Raw genomic sequence first — 23,517 nt, 5'->3', positions numbered from 1 at the left:
GCATCATTTCCTGGGGTGTCATAGTGGACTTGGTGACCCTCCAGACACGGATTTGGGTTTCCCCCTTAACGAGTATCTGTTCCCCATAGACTATAATGGGGTTCGAAACCCGTTCGAACACACGAACATTGAGCGGCTGTTCGAATCGAATTTCGAACCTCGAACATTTTAGTGTTCGCTCATCTCTAATAAAGGTCTAAGTTAGTGGCCGAAACATCTTCTGTTCTCATCATCCACTTGGGAAAAATAGCAAAAAAAGGCACTGTTTTCCTATGTACATCTTTGGAAACAGATTTGCATATTTTTCCCATAATCCCCCAGTGGAGCTAAAAGGGCTTTTTGTAAGACTCCACATGCCTGAGAAGGTAGTCTCTGCTTAGGGAGAGATATTATCCGCATAACTATCATCTACTTGTAATACTGCACAGAATTTATTTTGATCGCTAATAAAAACAATTTATAAGCATTTACTAGATTCTGCCCGCAACTTCCTCTGTGGGTTCTTGGCATTGATGATCCACCTATATTCAGGAATTTGCTGCCGTCGATGGTTTGCCTGCTCCGGCATTTCGGCAGCTCTCAAGCTGTCCTGCTGATGATCTTGTTCCTCACACCATGCCTATGATTGTTCTGGCTTCTCAGCAGCTCGCTGGGACACCATATAGTGAGCGTGTTGTTGGTGTTGATGATCCGCTTGCTGTGGAGTTTTGACAGCTGTCAAGCTGGCCTGCTGCTGAACTTGTTCCTCGCGCTGTGCTCATGCTTGTTCCAGTATCTCAGCAGCTTGCTTGGACGCCATATAATGAGCGTGTTGTTGGCGGTGATGATCCGCAAGCTCCAGCGTTTTGGCAGCTCTCAAGCTGGCCTGCCGCTGAATTTGGCTCTTGCACTGTGCCTGTGATTCTTCCGACATCTCAGCACCTTGCTGGAACGTCATATAATGAGCGTGTTGTTGGTGTTGATGATCCGCCTGCTACAGCGTTTCAGCAGCTGTCAAGCTGGCCTGCTGCTGAACTCATTCCTCAAGCTGTGCCCGTGATTGTTCCGGTATCTCAGCATCACGCTGGGACACCATATAATGAGTGCTTTGTTGGTGTTGATGATTCCCCTCAGCTCCACTTGAGGAGAACTCTGTGACTTCTGGCTACCTTTATAGCTCTCGTTGTTTGCAACAAATGAGATTTTCTTTTTCCAGGCATGTTGAAAATTGGCAAACTGTCAATTTGGATTGAAGGTGTTTGCCCATGTCAGTTTGTCATCAGTGACTGAAGCAGATCAGATAATATGCAAATGCATGAACACCGAGGGTTAGTGTGTGTTTACACAGAGAGATAACAGCCCTCGCTTTCTCAGAAGCTGAGATAAGAGCAGTGTAATATAGTATATGAATATAAATTCATAACAGTCATGAAACCATATAATTTACCGGGATAAAATGTAGCCTATATTTTAATTGAGGTTACAATCTATCTATGTGCCAAATTTCATTCAAATCCATTCAGCCGTTTTTGCGTGATTGACACACAAACATCCAAACACACAAACTTTCACCTTTATAATATTAGTAGAATAACCTAGAGTGCTGTACTATATACCGCTATTACACATGTCACACTTGATTGGTGTTATGACTTTAAGTCACACCTTTGCCCTTTCTAAGGGCACCTTCACTATCTATTCTGTACTGAAAATACTCTCCACTGGTTAATTGCAAATGTTTTATGACTACCATGAAAAGAATCACATACCTGTTTAATAGTCCCAATCTGATCAATTACTACTTTCTTAGATTGTTTAAATGAATTCTAATAATTGTATCAAGTCTCACAATGTGAAAGATTTTAGTGAACTTATTGTACTGGAGAAAATGAAGCCAAAGTAATTGCCTTCTCAAAAAAGCAAAGTCTGCCAATTTTCTGTTACAGGACACACACACTTCATAGCATATTAATAGTGTATTCTCTGCAACCTAACATTATAAATGGTATACACCAGGACCAGCCCCTCTACCCAACCCTGTTCTTCTGATATAAAGCTTGTACAAAATAAACTAATCATGAGTCTATAATAGAATTCTCTTATACACACTACTGCTGCTTTACAAATCTCTAAATCTTAATAACTAATAGAGATGAGATAACAGTAAAATATTCAATATTAGTTATTTGTTTCGAATAGCCGCTCAATATTCGACTATTCGAACGAATATCGAACCCCATTATAGTCTATGGGGAAAAATGCTTCATTTCAGGGGAACCCATCATTCGACTCAGGAGGGTCACCAAGTCCACTATGACACCCCAGGAAATGATGCCAACGCCTCTGCAATGCAACTGGGACAGCAGGGGAAGCATGCCTGGGGCATCTAACAAGTCCAAGTCACAGTTTTACCCCACCATCAAAGCCTATCAACTACACTCTTTCCAAACTCAAAAAACCTCTATCAAAGTGGGAAAAATACCTGGAAACCTTCTTACCTCCCCAATTGATGGACAGATACCCAAATTTAAAGCTAAAGAAATAATAACAAGCACCCCTTTAAATCATGTTGCCCATGACAACCACAGATGGAATAGGCAATGGGAAATCCAAAGGCCCCATCCTTAACTGTCATTGTTTGTGTGTGTGATGTGGTGAGACCTTCAAAAATTCACTTTTCTGGCCCTTAACATGAGCTCTTCCAAATTAAGTTAGAGGCACTTAAACTGAGCTACCAGCAGAGATTGAGGCCCTTCAGGTGACTTCAGCCTTTTACCTGCAGAATTTTAGGCCCTTTAACTTAGTTCAGCCTTGCACCAGCAGAGTTTTTTGCCCATTGGGTGAGTTGAGCCTTGCACCAGCAGAGTGCTAGCCCCTTTAAAATTGTTAGCCCCTAAAACAGTGGTTCCAGAACCATCACTCTCATTGTGTGGGACTGATGCAGTGGATTGGGCTGAGGACCCAGACATTGACCTTGATTTTGATTGTGAAATTGATAACATTTTGGCATCAAATCCTGGGGGTAACTTTTATTTAGAGGACCGCAAAGGTGAAGAATTGGCTGCAACCACTACTACCAGTAATGGTCCTCTAATGTGGGACTCTACATTACCTATACAGGGTTCTAATCAGGTGTTAATAGTCCAAACAACATGCTCTAGTAAACACAATAAATCCGCTCAAAACCCCCAGCTTTAGATAAAGGAATGATCATACCACATTTTGTAGGCTGCTCAGAAATTCCACGACTGAAGACGAAGACGTTTAGACAAGTTCCGTAATAAAAATTCCAGCGCCAAAAAATAGATAAAACTTGACTTTTACTGAATCATATTAAAAAATCTTTACAAAAATAGATCCATATTGCAAATACAAACACTGCTTACGCGTTTCGGGACAATAAAATATGTCCCTTACTCATTGAAGCTATAGGAGAAGTAATGGCTGCAGTTGTACTACATTTATATAGCAGTTTTCAGTGTTCTAGTACCAGTGTCCAGTGCTTGTACTGCTTGAGTTATTGGTTAAAATAATGTCACAGAAATAAATGAAAAATACAAGGGGTAGACCCTTAAAAATTAGATTGAGCTGATATAGCTTGTATGAATTTCTCTCTCCCACCTAGGTTTTGAGGTTACACACCGTGAAAAACTGGATTGAGCGGACATAGCCTGACTGAATTTCTGTCTCTCCCACCTAGGTTTTGGGGTTACACACTGTGAACAACTGGATTGAGCGGACATAGCCTGACTGAATTTCTGTCTCTCCCACCTAGGTTTTGGGGGTACTGACCCTGGATATCTGGATTGAGCGAACATAGCCTGACTGAATTTCTTTCTCTCCCGCCTAGGTTTTGGGGTTACACATTGTGAACAACTGGATTGAGCAGACATAGCCTGACTGAATTTCTGTCTCTCCCACCTAGGTTTTGGGGTTTCACACTGTGAACAACTGGATTGAGCGGACATAGCCTGACTGAATTTCTGTCTCTCCCACCTAGGTTTTGGGGTTACACATTGTGAACAACTGGATTGAGCGGACATAGCGGACATGGATTGTTGCTATTTTGTTGTGGTCCCCCTAAATAAAAGCTGCTTGTCTGGTATATAGTAAGAAGTAACTGCTGTGGATGGCTGCTATTTTGAGTGCGGACACCTGTAATAACAGCTGGTTGGAATGTATATACCAAGATCTATATACTTCTGTCCCTTTAGTATATAGCTGTTACGGTTCTGTGTGTATATATAAAAATGTTTTTTGCAACTACAGAACCGCCAGACTGCAGGACACTGCAGGGAGGTCCACAGGCCCAGATGGGCGGCCGCGTGCCAGTACCAGGCAGCAGTATGTCTGAACAGGGAGTAATACACATGCACCAGTTCACTTCACTGGGTGAATGCGTTAGAGCAGCAACAATGTGAACAGGCTGCAACGAGGTTTGTACCAGTTAACTTCACTGGGACAATAGCTTGCCCAGCTTCAGTGTGAACAGGCTGCAATAAAGTTTTACACCAGTTGACTTCACTGGGTAACTGTTTGTGCAGCTGCCGTGTGAATAAACTGCAATGGAGATTTACACCAGTTAACCTCACTGGGTAAAAGGTTTGGGCCGCTAGCGTGTGAATAAACTGCAACAGAGATTTACACCAGTTGACCTCACTGGGAAAATGTGTTTGTTCAGCTACCATGTGAATAGGCTGCAACAAAGGCTGTCAGAGGTTAAACGTCACCCCTGTCAGCAACACAAATGGCTCCGCACAGCTTGGAGCTACAACACAAGTAGACAGTGATAGATAGGCTAGCTAAGAGACCAAACCTGCTGGAAGCCCCACCGGCTGGTACAGAGTCCACTGCACCAAACCGTAGTGTAGAGCTGCCAGTTCAGGACTTACAGGTCTTTACTCACAGTGCCAGGAGAAGCTAAGTTAACCCCACACAGAAACCCAGCCTAGCAACCTTCCTAACTACTGGAAGCATCCTGAAGCTACTGTCCTAACCTCCTGTCTCAAGTGTTTTTGGAGAAAGTGTGAGCACCGGGCGGGCGTTGGCTCACACTATTTAAAGGCAAGTCCCCGCCCAATAGCTCATGCTCAGTCTAGGCTACAAGGGACTTAGCTTCTGAGCGGCTCCAAAAAGTCTGAGCATGCTCAGTAGGCCGAAAGCTGGACTTACACTCCACTCAACACCTCACTGCCCAAGGCCGAGGGCAAGAGTTAGATTGACCCGCAGGTGGCGCTGTGCGCTGGGAGAGAGCCCTGCGGGACCCAATCCTAACAATAGCTCTGAGAAGAGCTGTTGTTGTTCAGTTGTTCCCTGCCTATCTGAAACTAATCGCTATCTATCCCTCAGCAGATGTCTTTTTCTCCCTATCTCTCACTGCGAAATGACAAATATTGGGCTGGACTATTCTTATAAATTGGAGGTCACATGTTTTCGTCAGCCAATGGGTTTTTTCAATTTTTTTCACTGCCTCCATTGTCGTAGTTCCTGTCCCACCTCCCCTACACAGTTATTGGTGCAAAAAATGTGCCAGGGAAGGTGGGAGGGGATACAAATTTTTGCTGCATATGCCGCATGGTATTCGATTGGGAACGAATACCTCGAAAGGCCTGATATTCGATCGAATACCTATTCGATCAAACGGTGTTTGCTCATCTCTATTAGTAACCAAAACTGCCAAGGGAGCGATGATAGGGCAACACCACAATGCATGCATATGAGATCCACTGTGGCCACAGTCTCTCCAGCACGTCATTGGCATTTGAGGTCATTCTAATAAATCTGATAGAAAGCCTGATGATAAAAATATTGTCAAACAAATACCATAAAGTGCAAGGAGAGTCAAGTGTATGAACCCTGTTAGAACAAATTTCGTAAGGATCCCGACCATGTAGTCCCAATGTACACTATTGAATAGAGATGAGCAAACACTAAAATGTTCGAGGTTCGAAATTCGATTCGAACAGCCGCTCACTGTTCGAGTGTTCGAACGGGTTTCAAACCCCATTATAGTCTATGGGGAACATATACTCGTTAAGGGGGAAACCCAAATCCGTGTCTGGAGGGTCACCAAGTCCACTATGACACCCCAGGAAATGATACCAACACCCTGGAATGACACTGGGACAGCAGGGGAAGCATGTCTGGGGGCATAAAAGTCACTTTATTTCATGGAAATCCCTGTCAGCTTGCGATTTTTGCAAGCTAACTTTTCCCCATAGAAATGCATTGGCCAGCGCTGATTGGCCAGAGTACGGAATTCGACCAATCAGCGCTGGCTCTGCTGGAGGAGGCGGAGTCTAATATCGCTCCACACCAGTCTCCATTCAGGTCCGACCTTAGACTCCGTCTCCTCCGGCAGAGCCAGCGCTGATTGGCCGAAGGCTGGCCAATGCATTCCTATGCGAATGCAGAGACTTAGCAGTGCTGAGCCAGTTATGCTCAACTACACATCTGATGCACACTCGGCTGTACTACATCAGATGTGTAGTTGAGCAGAACTGGCTCAGCACTGCTAAGTCTCTGCATTCGCATAGGAATGCATTGGCCAGCCTTCGGCCAATCAGCGCTGGCTCTGCCGGAGGAGGCGGAGTCTAAGGTCGGACCTGAATGGAGACTGGTGTGGAGCGATCTTAGACTCCGCCTCCTCCAGCAGAGCAAGTGCTGATTGGTCGAATTCCGTACTCTGGCCAATCAGCGCTGGCCAATGCATTCTATTAAACCAATGAAGTAGAGCTGAATGTGTGTGCTTAGCACACACATTAAGCTCTACTTCATCGGGCTAATAGAATGCATTGGCCAATCAGTGCTGGCCAATGCATTCTATTAGCGTGAGCTGAGTTTGCACAGGGGTTCTAGTGCACCCTCGGCTCTGCTACATCAGATGCACACTCGGCTCTGCTACATCTGATGCACACTCGGCTCTGCTACATCTGATGCAGCAGCAGAGCCGAGTGTGCATCAGATGTAGCAGAGCCGAGTGTGCATCAGATGTGTAGTTGAGCAGAACTGGCTCAGCACTGCTAAGTCTCTGCATTCGCATAGGAATGCATTGGCCAGCCTTCGGCCAATCAGCGCTGGCTCTGCCGGAGGAGGCGGAGTCTAAGGTCGGACCTGAATGGAGACTGGTGTGGAGCGATCTTAGACTCCGCCTCCTCCAGCAGAGCCAGCGCTGATTGGTTGAGTTTCGTACTCTGGCCAATCAGCGCTGGCCAATGCATTCCTATTGGAAAAAGTTTATGTCACAAAAATCACAATTACACACCCGATAGAGCCCCAAAAAGTTATTTTTAATAACATTCCTACCTAAATAAAGGTTATCCCTAGCTATCCCTGCCTGTACAGCTATCCCTGTCTCATAGTCACAAAGTTCACATTCTCATATGACCCGGATCTGAAATCCACTATTCGTCTAAAATGGAGGTCACCTGATTTTGGCAGCCAATGACTTTTTCCGATTTTTTTCGATGCCTCCGGTGTCGTAGTTCCTGTCCCACCTCCCCTGCGCGGTTATTGGTGCAAAAAAAGCGCCAGGGAAGGTGGGAGGGGGATCAAATTTTTTGGGAGTTTGCCACGTGATGTTCGATTCGAATCGAACACATCGAACAGCCTGATATCCGATCGAACATGTGTTCGATAGAACACTGTTCGCTCATCTCTACTATTGAACTCTTTCCCCACATCCAAAGTAAGAAGCAGAGAAGATGTTTGAGAGTGCTCCACCTACTGAATCATAATTATGAAATGGCGTGTGCCCCCGGGGGCCTGTCTCCCAGCAACAAAAGCCACTTAAGAGACATGATGGAAGGAGAGGATATGAAACTGTCTATTTAAAAGAAACTTGGCATAGATCCGTAATAAAAAAAAAAGAAATAGGATGGAAATTAACTGGAGTGACTGGACCCCTCTGTGGCTTAGGAAGAGTAGCAGTAGTCGCTGCCAACTTCTCCAAGGGAAAGAAACATAACATTGCAGCCTTATTAAAAACTTGGGAAAGGGGAGATGCTAGAAGTGGGGCATAGTTCTTGTATTAAAAGTTAGTAAATCCATTTAGGCCAGGTCTCTTGAACGGCTTTAGGGATTTAATGGCCTTAGATATATCTTTGGAGGCATAGAGAGCTGACAAAGGGGCCAACTAGGAAGAGATAACTTTTGGGAGATTTATTGTGGACAAAAAAATTAAAAAGGTTACTCATTGGGTTGGAGAGTGTCAGGGTTGGATGCCAGATTATATAACATGGCATAATAAAATCAGAAGATTCTGCACTCTGGGATCGATCATTTTACACTTTTCTGAGCTTAGTTAAAAAGTATATTTTAGATGTGTTTGTTTCAATTGCTTCACCGATAACTTCCCTAATCTATTGTTGGCATAAAAATTAGCTTGATGCTCCCTAAGAATCAGATCAAATCTAGAAGATAAAAGATTTTGTAGTTGAGTGTGGAAGTTCCGAAAGGTATGTGAGTTGTCAATGGAAACCTCAAGTTGGACTATCTTAGATATTAAGTCAGTGACCTTTTTTTCCTCGTAGCGTTTTTCTTGAGCAGATGCTTGAATAAATATGCCTCTCATAAACACATCATGCACATTCCAGAGAACAAAGGTGTCACTAACAGATTGGGTATTAGTGTCAAAATACTATTATAGATTATCAGTTATCCGCTACTAGTAAAGGGGGTTAGAAAAAATTCTGCCTTTTTTTTCCATTACAATTTTTTTACTGCACAGTATACTGCAATACATTTCTATTGTATTATGTTTTGCACATGACCAGATGCCTATTAGGACCTTATGTGCATGTCTTGCATAGGAAAAAATGCTGTGGTTTAAGGGAAAGAAGGTGTAGTGTTAAATGTGATAATCTCTAAAGATATTTAGGTGGAAAATAGGTACAAACTAGGCATAAATAGGTAATGTAACTTGTGTTAGGTTTCTATGCAGCTGCCAATGCCGAGGCGCTTCATTCCTGTTTCACTTTTATTATGCGAAATAGTCGGGCCTGGGTTGGGGTGGCACTGTGGTGGACCTTTGTTTGTTTGTTTGGAACCCTTTTCTTTTCCTTAATTTTGTATTGCATATGCACTCTCCTGTTTGTATTGTTTATTTTGTTATATCTTCTTCAATAAAACGAGTTTAAAAAAAAAAATAGGTAATGAAAACTTTGGAACAGACTGTAAATATTTTGAACTTAGCCAGTCACATGTCCTGTTTTCGAAACAGTAAATTGTTGGATGTGCCCAAGCGTTTTTGCTCTAATTATAAAATGAGATGTTTTTGTTGGTGATTGTAACATGTTCACCTTTTTTCTGTATGTCTGCACAGTCAGTGATACTATACCTTTCTAAAAGTTTTCTTATGTTTTGCTAATTTTCTATCATAAAACAATTCTAAAAATCAATACCTTTGTGTCCAGAAACTTATGAAGCAATACAGAAATAATCATAATTTTATGGATATTCAAATCTGCATAAAAGTTCAACTGGGGTTAGACTGATTTGCCAGATTTGCCTACAGGCAGTTGCAAATGATTTGGCTTTCCTTTGTAATTGGTGCCCAAAATTTTCCCTTTGGCTTTGATTGACATTTTAAGCTGTTGTCTGAATCAGAGGTGTCTACAAACACATCTAGTAAATCAGACTCTGGCCTCTATGTACCTAGAGGCTAATTTGCTTAACAATAACAACCTCTGTATTTCTTCATTGGTTTCTGGCTCCAAAGATTTGTTTCTGCTCCTATTAAAGGTCCTACATAGCAAGATTATTAGTTTGAGAGGCATTTTAGAACTGATAGACTCCCTTAAATTAAAATTGTGTAACCACATCTAACCACTGTACAGACATTAAAAATTGTCTTGGAAAATACTTATAATAATAATAATAATATATCTTTATAAGGCGCTTCCTTCATTTTGCCTATTGGTGTAGAAAACACCTTTCTGATTAGAGGTCTTGATACTTTTAGAAATGGATTTAGAATTTTGATATAGTAATAAATTATATTAATGTAATATAGATACAGTAATGTGTTTTTCCAGTTTCAAGTAATATGACAAATTATTTGCTTGTAGTACAAAAATCTTGCAAGAGGGTCCCTAATTCTTTATCTTCAAGCCTGTTCTAAAAGATAACAATTTTTCTTCAGAACTTTAATCCATTACCCATTTTTAATCAAGTATTCTGTTCTCTGTGACAAATTATGTTTAAAATATTGTTTCATAAGCATTATGATTTTTGTGAACATCCAGATAAGATTTAAGTGGAGCTCAGAGGTACATTCAATTTAGTACTTAAGGAATCAAGCAATGAACTTCTTATTTATTTATTTTTTCTAATTTATGATGTTTTCTCCGGGTCCCAGCTGATCAGCGAGCTAAGAAAGAAGGTACTTAAAATAATAAATGTATATAAACTGTCATGGATTTAAGAATTAAACTGTTCAGTGCTGTGCTTAAAGCCCAAGTCAATTCTTATTCTTCTCAGATATTTATGTTTTTGATGCTCTGTTTAAATGGTTACTGCCACTGAACTGGATATTTGCCTTCCCTGGATCTGGAAAACAAGACTTAAAGGGGTATTTACATCTCAAAGATGCTGCTAGTTTATGTAAATTCATGCATTTTTCTAAATACATTGCTTAGTGCAGATGACCTGGCCACTTATTTCCATGATAAAATTTATTTGATCCGTCAGAAAATAACTGCTCAATCCCCAGGTGGCAATGATCCCCTCACCTTCAACAGTACTGATCCCCTCACCAACCACACTTCAGACTGTCCATTCTCATCTTTTGAACCTGTTAGAGAAGGGGAAGTCTCCCAGTAGTGACCTCTTCCCCTCACACCTTCTCCAGTCTCTGTTGCCTGCTGTCACAACTTACCTTACTAAAATATTTAAACTCTCTCTCTTCTGGAATTTTCCCATCCTCTTTCAATCATGCTTTCATAACGCCACTATTGAAAAAATCCTCCCTACGGAATATGTTGACGCTATATAAATAACATTATTATTATTATTATTATTATTATTATTATTATTATTATTATTATTCACAATGCTGCTTCATTTACCTGCTATGTGAAATTATTCCTCCCATTGTTTACACCTTGTTAACCTTGGCCCACAACCTGTTCTATCTTCTTATCTAGCTTTATAGCATTATAGGTCAGGCAATGTGACTCATTGATCCCTGGAGGGGAGGGGGGTTGAGTTCTCAGGACCATGAGCTGTTTTACAGTTGTTATCCTGCTGTTATGTTCTGGCAATCAGTTCAGATAATTGCGGTTTGCTGATAAATGTTCGGAAAGTGTACACACAAATACAACATTGAGTTTACTGCACACCCAAGTCCATATTTGACATATTTGATCTGCACTTATATTCATTTCAAGATATCATAATAAATATTCGCCTATACTAAAGGCAATGTCTATATCTAGTGAAGTACTTGATAGTTTCCTTTAAACAGTTAAACAGCCAAAGAACAGAAGAAGCAAGAAGAAGAAACAACATGCAAAACTGGTGAGAGAGAGAGATGAGAAAACTCTTTTAATTGCAGGAAAGATGGGTCTTATTATCACCATAGAACTAAACTTTGTTGTCTAAAAATACCCCATGATGAAGCCAAAATATGTGTTGGATGTGGTGTCAGTGGGCGGAGGCAGCATCTAATAACAACACATACACAGGTTTCTATCTGACTATAAGAATTATCAAACTGTTATGCATATTATACTAGATCTCTTAGGGTTATATACATAGGTTGTTAATGCATTTCTATGGTGAGCATATTCTATGCAGCATACATTTGTGCTTTTAAGCTACGGAGGTATTATCGCTATACATTTATATATTGAATAGATATTTAACTGACTTTAATTAAATCAATTTTCCTCTATCAATTGTTTATGATGGATAATTAATTTTTATTTGAATTAACATTTGATTACTCAATTAGAGAATTTTATTCCACACATATAGGTCAAAATCTAATGTCTTATATACAAAACACATGAAACTGAAAGAAAACATGAACTACTTGAAAGCATAAAACCGTGTTGTGCGTAAAATCAGTTTTCAAGCTCAGAATACATTTATTAATGTATAGATACTTCTATGTTTAATGTTATGCAAATAGGATATTAGCATTAATATGATATTAATTATTCTATGGCATTTCAATTTTAAGTCATTGCCACTATTATGTACCTCGCCATCTAGATGCTACAATACACTGTTATTGCATATTATTACATTTAGAATAAATGAAGAAGTGACTACCGTATTTTTCGGACCATAAGACGCACTAAGGTTTTAGAGGAGGAAAATAGGGAAAAAAAATTTTAAGGAAAAAAAAAATTGGTGAAATATTTAATAACCTAATAATATAATATTTCACAAATGTAAATAGAACCGGGGGCTTTCGGACACAGGGATACCAAATGTGTATGTGTTTCACAGTAATGTTTTTGTTTTATATGTATTCTAGGGATATGGGGGTGATTTGAACATATCTATCTAATCTATTTATCTGTCTGTCTGTCTATCTATCTATTCTATCTAATCTCATCCATGGATGGAAAGAGACACCCTGCAGTGAAGCTATGCAAGAAGAGAAAAAGGGGCGGGCCAGAAGGGTGAAGGAGGTGTGGTTTTCTAAGCAAACTTGAAACCACGCCTCTTTCACCCGTCTGGCTCGTCCCTCCTTCACTGCCTCTCAGATCTGGCTCCTGCAATGATGCCACACAGGCAGGGAAGTAGGGGCGGGCCAGACGGGTGAAGGAGGCGTGGTTTCAAGCTTGCCGAGAAAACCACGCCTCCTCCTCCCGTTTGGCCCGCCCCTCCTTCCCTGTCTGTGTGGCATTATTGCAGGAGCCAGATCTGAGAGGCAGTGAAGGAGGGACGAGCCAGACGGGTGAAAGAGGCGTGGTTTTCTCGGCAAGTTTGAAACCACGCTTCCTTCACCTGTCTGTCCCGCCCTTACTTCCCTGCCTCTCAGATCTCGCTCCTGCAAACACGCGACACAGACAGGGAAGGAGGGGCAGAGCAGGCAGGCACCGTGCTGCTCTCCTTTTGATTCTCATAGACAGGACACAGACGCTGCACACGCTGCATTCGGACTATAAGACGCACACACATTTTCCTCCCATATTGGGAGGAAAAAAAGTGCGTCTTATAGTCCGAAAAATACGGTACATAGCAGACAACTGATTCAGGAAAACCCTTGGGAGATGTTGAGTATTATATTTTGTACACAATATTACTTAATGAGATATTAAAAAGAATATTCACGTACAAGAAGTTCTAATTACTTTTCACACACAATATTAAAATTGATTAATTTTTTTTGCAGTTTTAACACCCTTTAATGTTCCAAAGTAAGCCATGTTCAAATACAAAATACTAAAAACATTGGGATGTTTTAGATATAGCAAAGTTTAACTTGACTTTTAATTGTGTCTCTATTTTTCTCTTACTCAACTCCTTTTTCTCCTCCTTGACCATAAATTATAGCTGTGAACAGAAATTTGACACCCAAACAAGCCAAGAATTTCAGAGTAAATATAATTTTAGGAAGGAAGAGGAGAACTAAAAGAAGTTGATAAGCAGAGAGAAAACATTTTTCTCTAATAAGATATACTGTATTATACAGTTTTTTTACAATCTTAAACAGGTTCTTAAAAGTTGAGTGACCGTTTAATTTGATCCTCTAGTCTGAAGTACAAATTTGACAATACATAGCCAATGTAAACATACCTGGTACCCGCCTTTGAAACCTGCTGTAGTCACTTTTCCACTTTGGAGTCCTGTTTGTATGTCACAAAATGGTGGCTACCATTTTATACTAGGCACAATGTGTTTTGAACTATTCACATTGTTTTGTATAGTCAAATACCTTGTTGCCAGACAATTGTTACTGTTGCATGTTGTTGATAGATACAGTTTGTTAAGATGTTTGATTAAGAGAGATTCTGGTATACAAGCCCAGACTTAACTCCAATTTTTTGTTGAAGGCTCCAATTTGAAACCAATTCATATAATGCTAAAAGACGTGCTAAAAATAATCTTGAAAGACTAAAATTTGCACACACACACCCATTGGGTGGTCACAAACCCAGCAAAAATAAGTTAGCCAGCACACCTCTTTGTGAACTTGACACATGTTGTGCTTAGGATATTTAACTATTGATGAACATATGTATACATGTCCAGATAGGCTGAGGTGGACATATTTGTATGCAGAAAGTAAGGGTTAGACTCTTAATTATCACACTTTATTTTCTGCTAATAATTATACTTAAAGGGGTATTTCAAGATCAAGATTTCAAGGATCCTATCTATACTGCTAGCTTAGGTAAATTCAAGAGTTTTCCTAAATACATTGCTTTAGAAATTGTGTTGTTTGCTTGCAATGGGAAATTTTTACTCCCATTGCTTACACGTTTCCTTGGTCCCTGGTCTATATCTGATAACAAGTCAGATGACGTGTCTCACTGCTTCTCTATTTAAGCATATAAATAATATTGAGTTTACTTCAATTCACTCCCCAGAAGCATGTAAGTTTTTTTTTTCTCTCCAAACATGTGTAACTCAATATACTTTTGCAGTGCATATTATTTCATCTGTATTCATATTAGATTTCTAGTAATCAAAATTAATAATTTCTCATGGTAAAAAGAAAGTCTATATCTACTAAGGTACATCATAGTGTCCTTTCCATTAAACAGTCCAAGCCCAACCACCAGCTTGTTGAAGAATACAGGAAGTGAAAAGAAGACACAGGAGAAAAGCACTGCCAAATCCAAGTCTCTTTTTGGTTACTTAATATAAAAAAAAAACAAAAAAACTTGCAAGTCTTCAGTAGGTGATACCTTTTTTAATGGCTAACTCATAATGATGACAGAATATGATGTTTTGAAGCTTACTCTGAGCTTCTTCTTCAGAAATATCAATTTATATAAATTTAGATATTTCTGAAGAAGAATCCCAGAGTAAGCTTTGAAATGTTATATTCTGTCATCATTATGAGTTAGCCATTAAAAAAGGTATCACCCACTGAAGACTTGCAAGTTTTTTGTTTTTTTTTTATATTTCCTAACCACTGGCTAATACGATATGAAAACAAACATTTTCCTTATACTTTGGTTACTTAGCACAACAACCAAGCTACTTTGGTCCACCCAAGCTCTGCAGGATCTCCCTGGTTCACTAGTAATTGCATCCTAAACTTTACATTTGATCAGGGAAAAATTTCTTCTAATTCCAAGTGGGTTTGCTGTGCAAAATTTACTGAATCCATCCCATCTATCAACAGGTATCTATCTCTATCTCTTTTTTTGCATTAACTGGTCACTCCATCTTTAGTACTCTGACCTGGTCCTATAGTCTGCTCTCTGAGACGTACTTGTTCATGGAGAACTCTATAGCTCTGACCTGCTCTATTCCTCTTCTAGTTCTGGGATGAAATCCTACCTTCTACATTTAGCAACTACTTCAGTCTTTCTAGAGCTAGAAGCCTAGTTACCCCTAGTGCCCTGGGTGACCCCTTGCACTGGATGCTTTTTCTCAGTCATATCATTCTCAGGATACCCTTTAAACTGTTGCTTGAAAAAAAAACCTTACAATGTTGGCAGTTTTAGAATTATGAGCCCTAGCTAGTCTAGCACCGATAACTATGTTTCATTCAAAGTCACTCAGATTGCTTAGATTTTCTTATTCTAATGAGGATTAACACTGAAACTGATCCATAGAAAACTTGCTGCATTATCAGATCACATGTCTGATTTCCAGTCTAGAAATGTCAGATATATTCTTTTGTAGGGGCCATTAGTGGCATAATGAACATATTAACATACTTTTTTGTGTCAAAGTACAATGTGGCTTTGGAGAAAATCAACTTTGAATCCACATGCAAATGAGCTGTTGTGCATATTCAATGCGTGGTTATTTGCAAGTCATTTTGGAGGTATTAAAATCCTTTAAAATACAATGGTTGTCAGCCAACCAGACCTTGATCCAGCACCACTTTTATACACTGTAGGGAAAATGTTACATCACTTTAAAATGATCCAGTGTAAAAAAAAAAAAAAAAAAAGTATTCACTTGTGTTCAAAGCACAACACTTTATGTTTCCTTTGAAAAGGTCTCACACAGAGACTGAAATGTCACTCTTTGAAGATGTGTAAATAAATGTTTTTTTTATACTTGATCCTTTTGGAGTACTTCAACAATTTAAGAGAGGTGACTTAAAATAAGCAGTGCTGTTTTGTTTAGTACATTTAATACAACCATTGAAAAAGAATAGAGTATTACAGTACAATCTAGTCTGCCCCTATATCATTTCATAGAAGACTGATAGTAGAAAAAGAGAACAAACTTTGTCTAGTCTATTGTTATAGTATTTCTATTTTATCTTAGGATAAACACAGGTTTTGCCCAGGCATGATTAAATGTACTTACTATAAATTTACTTACTGAAGATTTCCTAACATCTTCTAGATGTTTGTTTCAAGCCACAACTATTTTTTCAGTGAAATATTTCTTGACATCCCTTCTGATTTCCCACAAACTAATTTCCGATTGTTCTCCTTTTTATTGTGTTTATTGTGATTTATCTTCTGAATCTTATTTATACCTTTAACATTTAAAGGCTTTACTCATACTCTGCCTTACCCTTCTTCTTCAATGTTATAGAGATTAAGTTCCTTAAAGGGGTATTCCCATGAACATAACCATATCCTTATTTATAGATAATTAAAAGTTATACACTTTTGCCTATATAAGTAGTTAAAAATTCTGCAGAGTTTTAAAGATTTACTCTAAGTGGTGACATCTGTTGTCTAGATCGGTTGCCAATGGATACGACCATGAATGCAGAAACTTTCTATGGTCTGGGACTTGTCAAAAACCCAGCCATGATGGGGCAACATTGGAAAATAGAATAAAATCCAGCTCCAGCCGTAATCCAATGAATTTCAAACGTACGTGATTAAAATATAACTTTTATTTAAAAAAGTATAAAACAGTCACATCATGACTTATAGGGACAACACATCAGAAAAGCTACGCGTTTCGGGATGTCTCCCTTCTTCACGGCCTAAGTTTCACATACTGACTCTAGTCTTAATATACACACCTGATTAGTTGTACCTCCCCACCTTTAACCCTTGCATTACAATCATGAATCCAATTAACACGTACTATTACTTCCATTTAACATATATATAAATATACAACTATATCCAGACTTACTGTTATACAAGACATTTAGTAACCTTATGATGCTTTATAAATACAAATTATATCCACAACTCTCAAGCATACAATTTGTTATAGATATACATAATACACTTCAAATATACCCTAATCAATGAATACCTTGACTCCTGTAGATTATACGCCATATTCTTTTGTCCCCCGTTGTAATCCACATCTCGGAGAAATTTTCCAAGATTGTCTTCACCTTTGGATCCTAAAGGTTCCGGGCTCGTTGTATCCGACATTTACTACATATATATGGTGAGCTGGACTTATATACTTTTTCTGAGATGATGGGGCAACATGGTGGCTCAGTGGTTAGCACTGCAGCACTGGAGTCCTGGGTTTGAATCCTGCCAGTAACAACATCTGCAAGGAGTTTGTATGTTCTCCCTGTGTTTGCGTGGATTTTCTCCCATACGCCAAAGATATACTGATGGGGAAAAATGTACATTGTGAGCTCTATATGGGGCTCACAATCTACATAAAAAATAAGAAAAAAGGAAAACCCAACCTTGATGTCCTTATTGTAGGTGAGTCATCAGACAGGGACAATACATGTATGAGAAGATATCCTGGCCACAATAAAGACATCATGAATTTTTTTCTGAGCTTAGAAAGGTTCTACATTCATGGTCGTGTCCAATGGCAACCGATCGAGTCAACAGACAGTAACTACAAGATATTTAGAGAAAATCTTCAAAACTCTGAAAAAGTTTTAATTACATATACTGTATTTTTCGGACTATAAGACGCACTGGACTATAAGACGCACCTAGGTTTTAGAGGAGGAAAATAGGGAAAAAAAATTTGAAGCAAAAACTGGTAAAATATTTAATATATGGGAGTTGTAGTTTTGCAACAGCTGCAAGGCCACATTGACAGGTGACCCTGCAGCTGTATGGGGATGCATAGAGTGTTTTTTTCTGCGGGGCCAGATGTACTTTTTAGTTATACCATTTTGGGGGATGTCTATTTTTTAGATCACCTTGTATTGAAAAAAAACAGGAGGTGATTTAGAACTTTTATTTATTTCATATTTTTATTATATATTTTTAAAGCTTTTTTTTTTTTTTTTTTTACTATTTTATTCCCCCCCCCCCTCCCCCGGGGCTTGAGCCTGCGGTCACTTGATTGCAAGTCCCATAGACGGCAATACAAGTGTATTGCCGTCTATGGGACATTCTGTCTATTAGTATTACGGCTGGTCATAGAGACCAGCCGCAATACTAATATAGCCGTGACAGGCCTGGGAGCCTCATTAGGCTCCCGGCTCTCACCCGAACAGGTCGGCTCCTGTGATATCGCCGCGCAGGAGCCGGCCTGCAACTTCAGAGGTACGGGGCCGGTGGGGACCGGCCCCGGGGGAGAAGGGGCCACCGATACTGACCCGGCATCCGCTGTACTAGAGAGGCGGATGCCGGTGAGGGATAGGCGCTGGCACTGGTGCCAGGCCTGAGACATTGCTCCTCTGCCCGGCCTGAAGCCAGCGGCGGGGGGACGGAGGAGCGGAATAGCATCGCCGCTGCCGCTGCTGGCTTCATGCAGGGCAGAGGAGCGCAGCGATGTCTCAGGCCCCGGCGTCTATCCCTTGCCGGCTTCCGCCTCTCTATTAGAGCGGATGCCAGGCGCCACATTCAGACTATAAGACGCACCCTTCTTTTCCCCCCAAATTTTTGGGAAAAAAAGTGCGTCTTATAGTCCGAAAAATACGGTATTTGCAAAAATGTTTAACTTTTAATTATCTACAATTTTATAAAGGGTTATATTCATGGAAATACTGCTTTAAGTCTCTACTGATGTTTTATGCTTTAGACCATTTGTGTAGCCCATCTTTGTGCTGCTCTATTTCAGCTATGTCTTTTAGAGGATGAGGTCTCCAGAAATGGACACAGTATTTTACATGATATCTCATTAGTATTCTATACAGCAGGATCACAATCTCTTACTCTGATGCACATGGGAGCAAGACTGACATAGGAAACACTGGAAATGTTCCCCACTAAGTTTAAGATTACAGCCACTAAAATCTAAAACTTTACTATTACTGATAAATAAACTTAAAAATAAAAAAAAATCATAAAGGAAAATTTTAAATTGTATTAAGTGTAAGAAAAAATGAAGCATGCTATGTTTGGTTTTTAATTATATTTGCGATGTATGTAGCATTTTTTTTTAATAATGAAGACCTCTTTTCCAAAGAAAAATAAAGTCTTGTACCGAATGCCCTTGTTAAGCAGCTTCAATCTAGATGTACAATACAGTAAGTGCTTCCAGACAATGTGATACAGCCATTTACATCACTGAGAGAACAGACTTGATGGGAAAGTTAGAAGATTAATGGTTTGTTATTGAAAGTATAGTCATTTGGTGCTTTAAGAGCAAGCCCAGCTTCAAGGCACAAATGATTTAATGAAACAAAGAAGCTAGCTTTTTTACCCTGCAACAAGCAGACAAGCTGAATTTTGTGACATTTAGGAGGTGAAAAGTATAATAGAAAATAGTACATGTTTAGATGTTGTATAAAATAAGGCTGTGTAAATTTGACTGTCTGAAAAGTAAAACATGTCAAGCTAAAAAGTTTTTTTTTTTTTTTCTAAATAGTAGATGCAGCGATACATAATGGAAAATGTTTACTGGATTTCTAAATGTTTCATTTAAAGAAAACCATATTTTTCTTATGTAACTAAAACTTTACACAGGATAAACTTTCCAATATACGTTCAGAATGCTAAGAAATTATGTCTTACATGAGGTCACGCATGAAAATAGCATTAGGTTAGAATTAAAGATGATAAAATCAATAATGTACTTGGTTGTAGATTTAGGACATTTCTAAAATTTCTAAAATTCCTCAAAGTACTTACATCTGAAAGCGGTTCTATCTGCAGCATATACTGAACATCTGAAACTCATATGAAAATGGAGCAATTGTACTGTTTTTCCAATTCCACCATTGGACGTATTAGCAAAAACACACTCAAAAAATGGGGTTAATTTTCGCCTTTTGGACAGTGGAATGCTATGTATCATAAATATATTTCACAAGTCTCACTCCAGAGGACAGGAGTAATAAATTTATGATATGCAGACTGCCATCCTTCAAAGGAAATGACTTTTAATACATTGAGGCTATATTCATACTATTCCTGGGCTCTCCAACATTCTTCTCCAGCAGGGGAACCGAATGACAAAGGGCCTATCTGCTAAAACAGTGGTCACACGCAAACCCTCATGGACCACACAGACAATGATGGGTTCCGCCCGCTGTCTGGTTTTTCACTGTTTTTATACAGAAACTCGTGAAGAGAAAGGCCCTCCATGTAGGACTTTTCTCTCTGCAGATTTTTCCTGGAACATGCAGAGACTCTTGGAGACGCAAAAGCAAATCTAGCCTAAGTTAACTGTTTCTAGCCACTTTAATATGACTTTTTGCCATTTCTTTTAATGGTGTGTGTTTGTGAGTTATCATGGTTTAGTGAGTTTTCAGATTCAAGTTGAAGATGGCTACATCGGTAGGTAACCATAAGAAACCATTCAATGATAGCTGTAAGCTTTGATTGTCAGTTTACATCTGTCAATGGCTGTCTTCAGTGGCAAGTCTTTACTTTTCCTGAGATATAATAACTAGAGATGAGCGAGTAGTGTTCGATCGAGTAGGTGTTCGATCGAATACTACGGTATTCGAAATACTTATACTCGATCGAACACTACTAGCTGTTTGAAGTTTAAGGTTCGATGCAGAACCAGCGTTGATTGGCAGAATGCTATAAATTGCCAATCAACGCTGGTTCTTCTCTTACCTTTCTGAAGTCTTCTCCGCGCTACGTGCCCGCATCTTCTTCCGGGTGGAATTCACTCTGCCTAGGCATCAGGCGTCGGGCCTGGGAAGAGCCGCATGCGCATGCGCAGCCAGCTCTGCCTAGGCCGGATGCCTAGGCAGAGTGAATTCCACCCAGAAGAGGATGCTGGGACCCTGCGCCGGGAGAAGACTTCAAGCAGAATCCAGCCCGACCGTCACTCGTGGACTTGGTAAGTATGATTTTATCGAATATTGCCTACCCCTGAAACGAGCATTTCCCCCCATAGACTATAATGGGGTTCGAAATCCGTTCCAACAGTCGAACAGTGTGCTGCTGTTCGAATCAGATTTTGAACCTCGGACACTTTAGTGTTCGCTCATCTCTAATAATAACTAGAGATGAGCGAACACTATTCGAAACTGCTGTTTCAAATAGCACGCACCCATAGCATTGAATGGAAGCGGCATGTGCGCAGACTTTGCTGGCAGCTGTCCGCTTAACCCCCGCGTGTCGGCTACGTCCATTCATTTCCATGGGAGCATGCTATTCGAAATGGCTGTTTCGAATAGTGTTTGCTCATCTCTAATAATAACCTTAATAACATTATGTAAGCTTTAGGTCAGTGGAACAATTGCCTTTCCAGGGCAATTGATTCAGCCTCAATTTATTGTGGTCCAAACAGAATCTGACTCCCCAATTAATCTCATTTGTCACCAACAAATATTGGGAGATTTTCTCATCTTTACTGCCAAGACACAGTCATCTTTTATTTGTACACAATACTTGTTTCCAATCTTCTATACTGTATGGTTCATGTATGTAGGTCTACTGTGGTCACGTCTTCATTACTTAGTATATATTTTGCATCAGCAATGCGAGCTGAAAGTAGAAGTGGAATCTACACTGAAAATGGATCTGTTACATTCGCACCCATTCAAACTTCTGAGCCTTTTGCTCGCACGTTGTGGCACAAGAGGAATGTTTTAGTTTTTATCCCTTGCTTAGGGTTTTTGTTGATCTGTCTGAACTCTGTTCTATTCCTTCACCTCTGTAATTGATTTTCCATCACATCATCTCCTTCTACTTGGTTTCCCTCTGCTCCACTAAGGGGACATTCACACGGAGTAAAGTGGTGCTGATTCTGCCACGATAACTCACAGCAGAATCAGTACTGATAAAAAGACTTCCATTGACTTTAATGTGTTCAGCGTGGAAAACGGAGCCCATTGAAGTCAATGGTAGTCTTTTTATCAGCACTGATTCTGCTGCGAGTTATCGTGGAAGAATCAGCGCCACTTTACTCCGTGTGAATTTCCCCTAATAGTAAATTTTAGCCTTAGGCCTCGATCACATCAGCATCAGTAATCTGTTCGGAGAGTCTGCATGGGGATCTTCCCGAACGGACTACTGAACACATTGGCAAGCAGTGTGCAGTGAAAGCACAAGGACCACATAGACTATAATGGGGTCTGTGTGCTTTCTGCAAGGTCTCCGCACAAGTCATGCAGACAGGAAAGTAGATCATGAACTACTTTTCTGTCCATATGTTTCATGCGGAGACCGTGCAGAAAGCACACGGACCCCATTATAGTCTATGGGGTCCATGTGCTTTAACTGTAGACCGCTTGCCAATGCATTCGGTAGTCCATTCAGGGGGTCCCCATGCGGATTCCCCCAATTGGATTACCAACGCAGGTGTGAATGAGGCCTTACCTGTTTGATTGACAGCCTATCTTCCTATCAAGCCTGGGGCGGGTTCTTCCTTCCTATTTATTGTTTGCTCACATTCACATTCCTGCTTGCTTTTGCCTTGTGCGTGCTGGCTGTTACTCTTGCTGATTTGTTACCTACATTCTTATTCCCGACCTCTGGCTTTACCTTTGACAATTCTCTTGGATTACGATTTTGTGCTGCGTTCCTCAACTTTTACCGACCCCTTGGCTAGCTGACCTCCCTTTGTTGGTTTTTGTCTTGTCTTCTTTCTGTATAATCACCTATATCTACGTAAGATTTTGCTGCACAGTTGTCGCCTTTCGCTTAGGACTGGACAGGCAAGAAGGAAGGGATGGGGGGGGGTTCAGCTTAAGGCTCACTGTCTTGTTGTGCCCCTCCCCACAGGGTGCCAGCAGCTATTGGGTAATTGCTCCTCTAGTAAAACTGTTACAGGATCAATAATTGAAACATCTATACCTCTTACATTCTTGGTCCCACTCCTAGTTTTTACTTACAATTACTGCAATGCAGAACACTGACCAAAAACTACAATGAGAACTTGTTTAATTGTAACTATTCAGTCCTTCTCTTATCAGCAAATCTGTTGTTAATCAATTAACTTGCATTGAGAAGAAAAGCTTCAAATGTAACAAAAAGTCAAAGAAAAACACTTTATTTCAACCAAAACTTTGTCCAAGTAGAATTAAATTTAACTTCATTCTTAGAATGCTTCTTATAGTCATTATTGTTACTTGTCATGTTTTTAATA

This window comes from Leptodactylus fuscus, chromosome 2 (assembly GCF_031893055.1).
Source record: "Leptodactylus fuscus isolate aLepFus1 chromosome 2, aLepFus1.hap2, whole genome shotgun sequence".
NCBI lineage: Eukaryota > Metazoa > Chordata > Amphibia > Anura > Leptodactylidae > Leptodactylus > Leptodactylus fuscus.
This window is presented reverse-complemented; position numbering follows the sequence as displayed.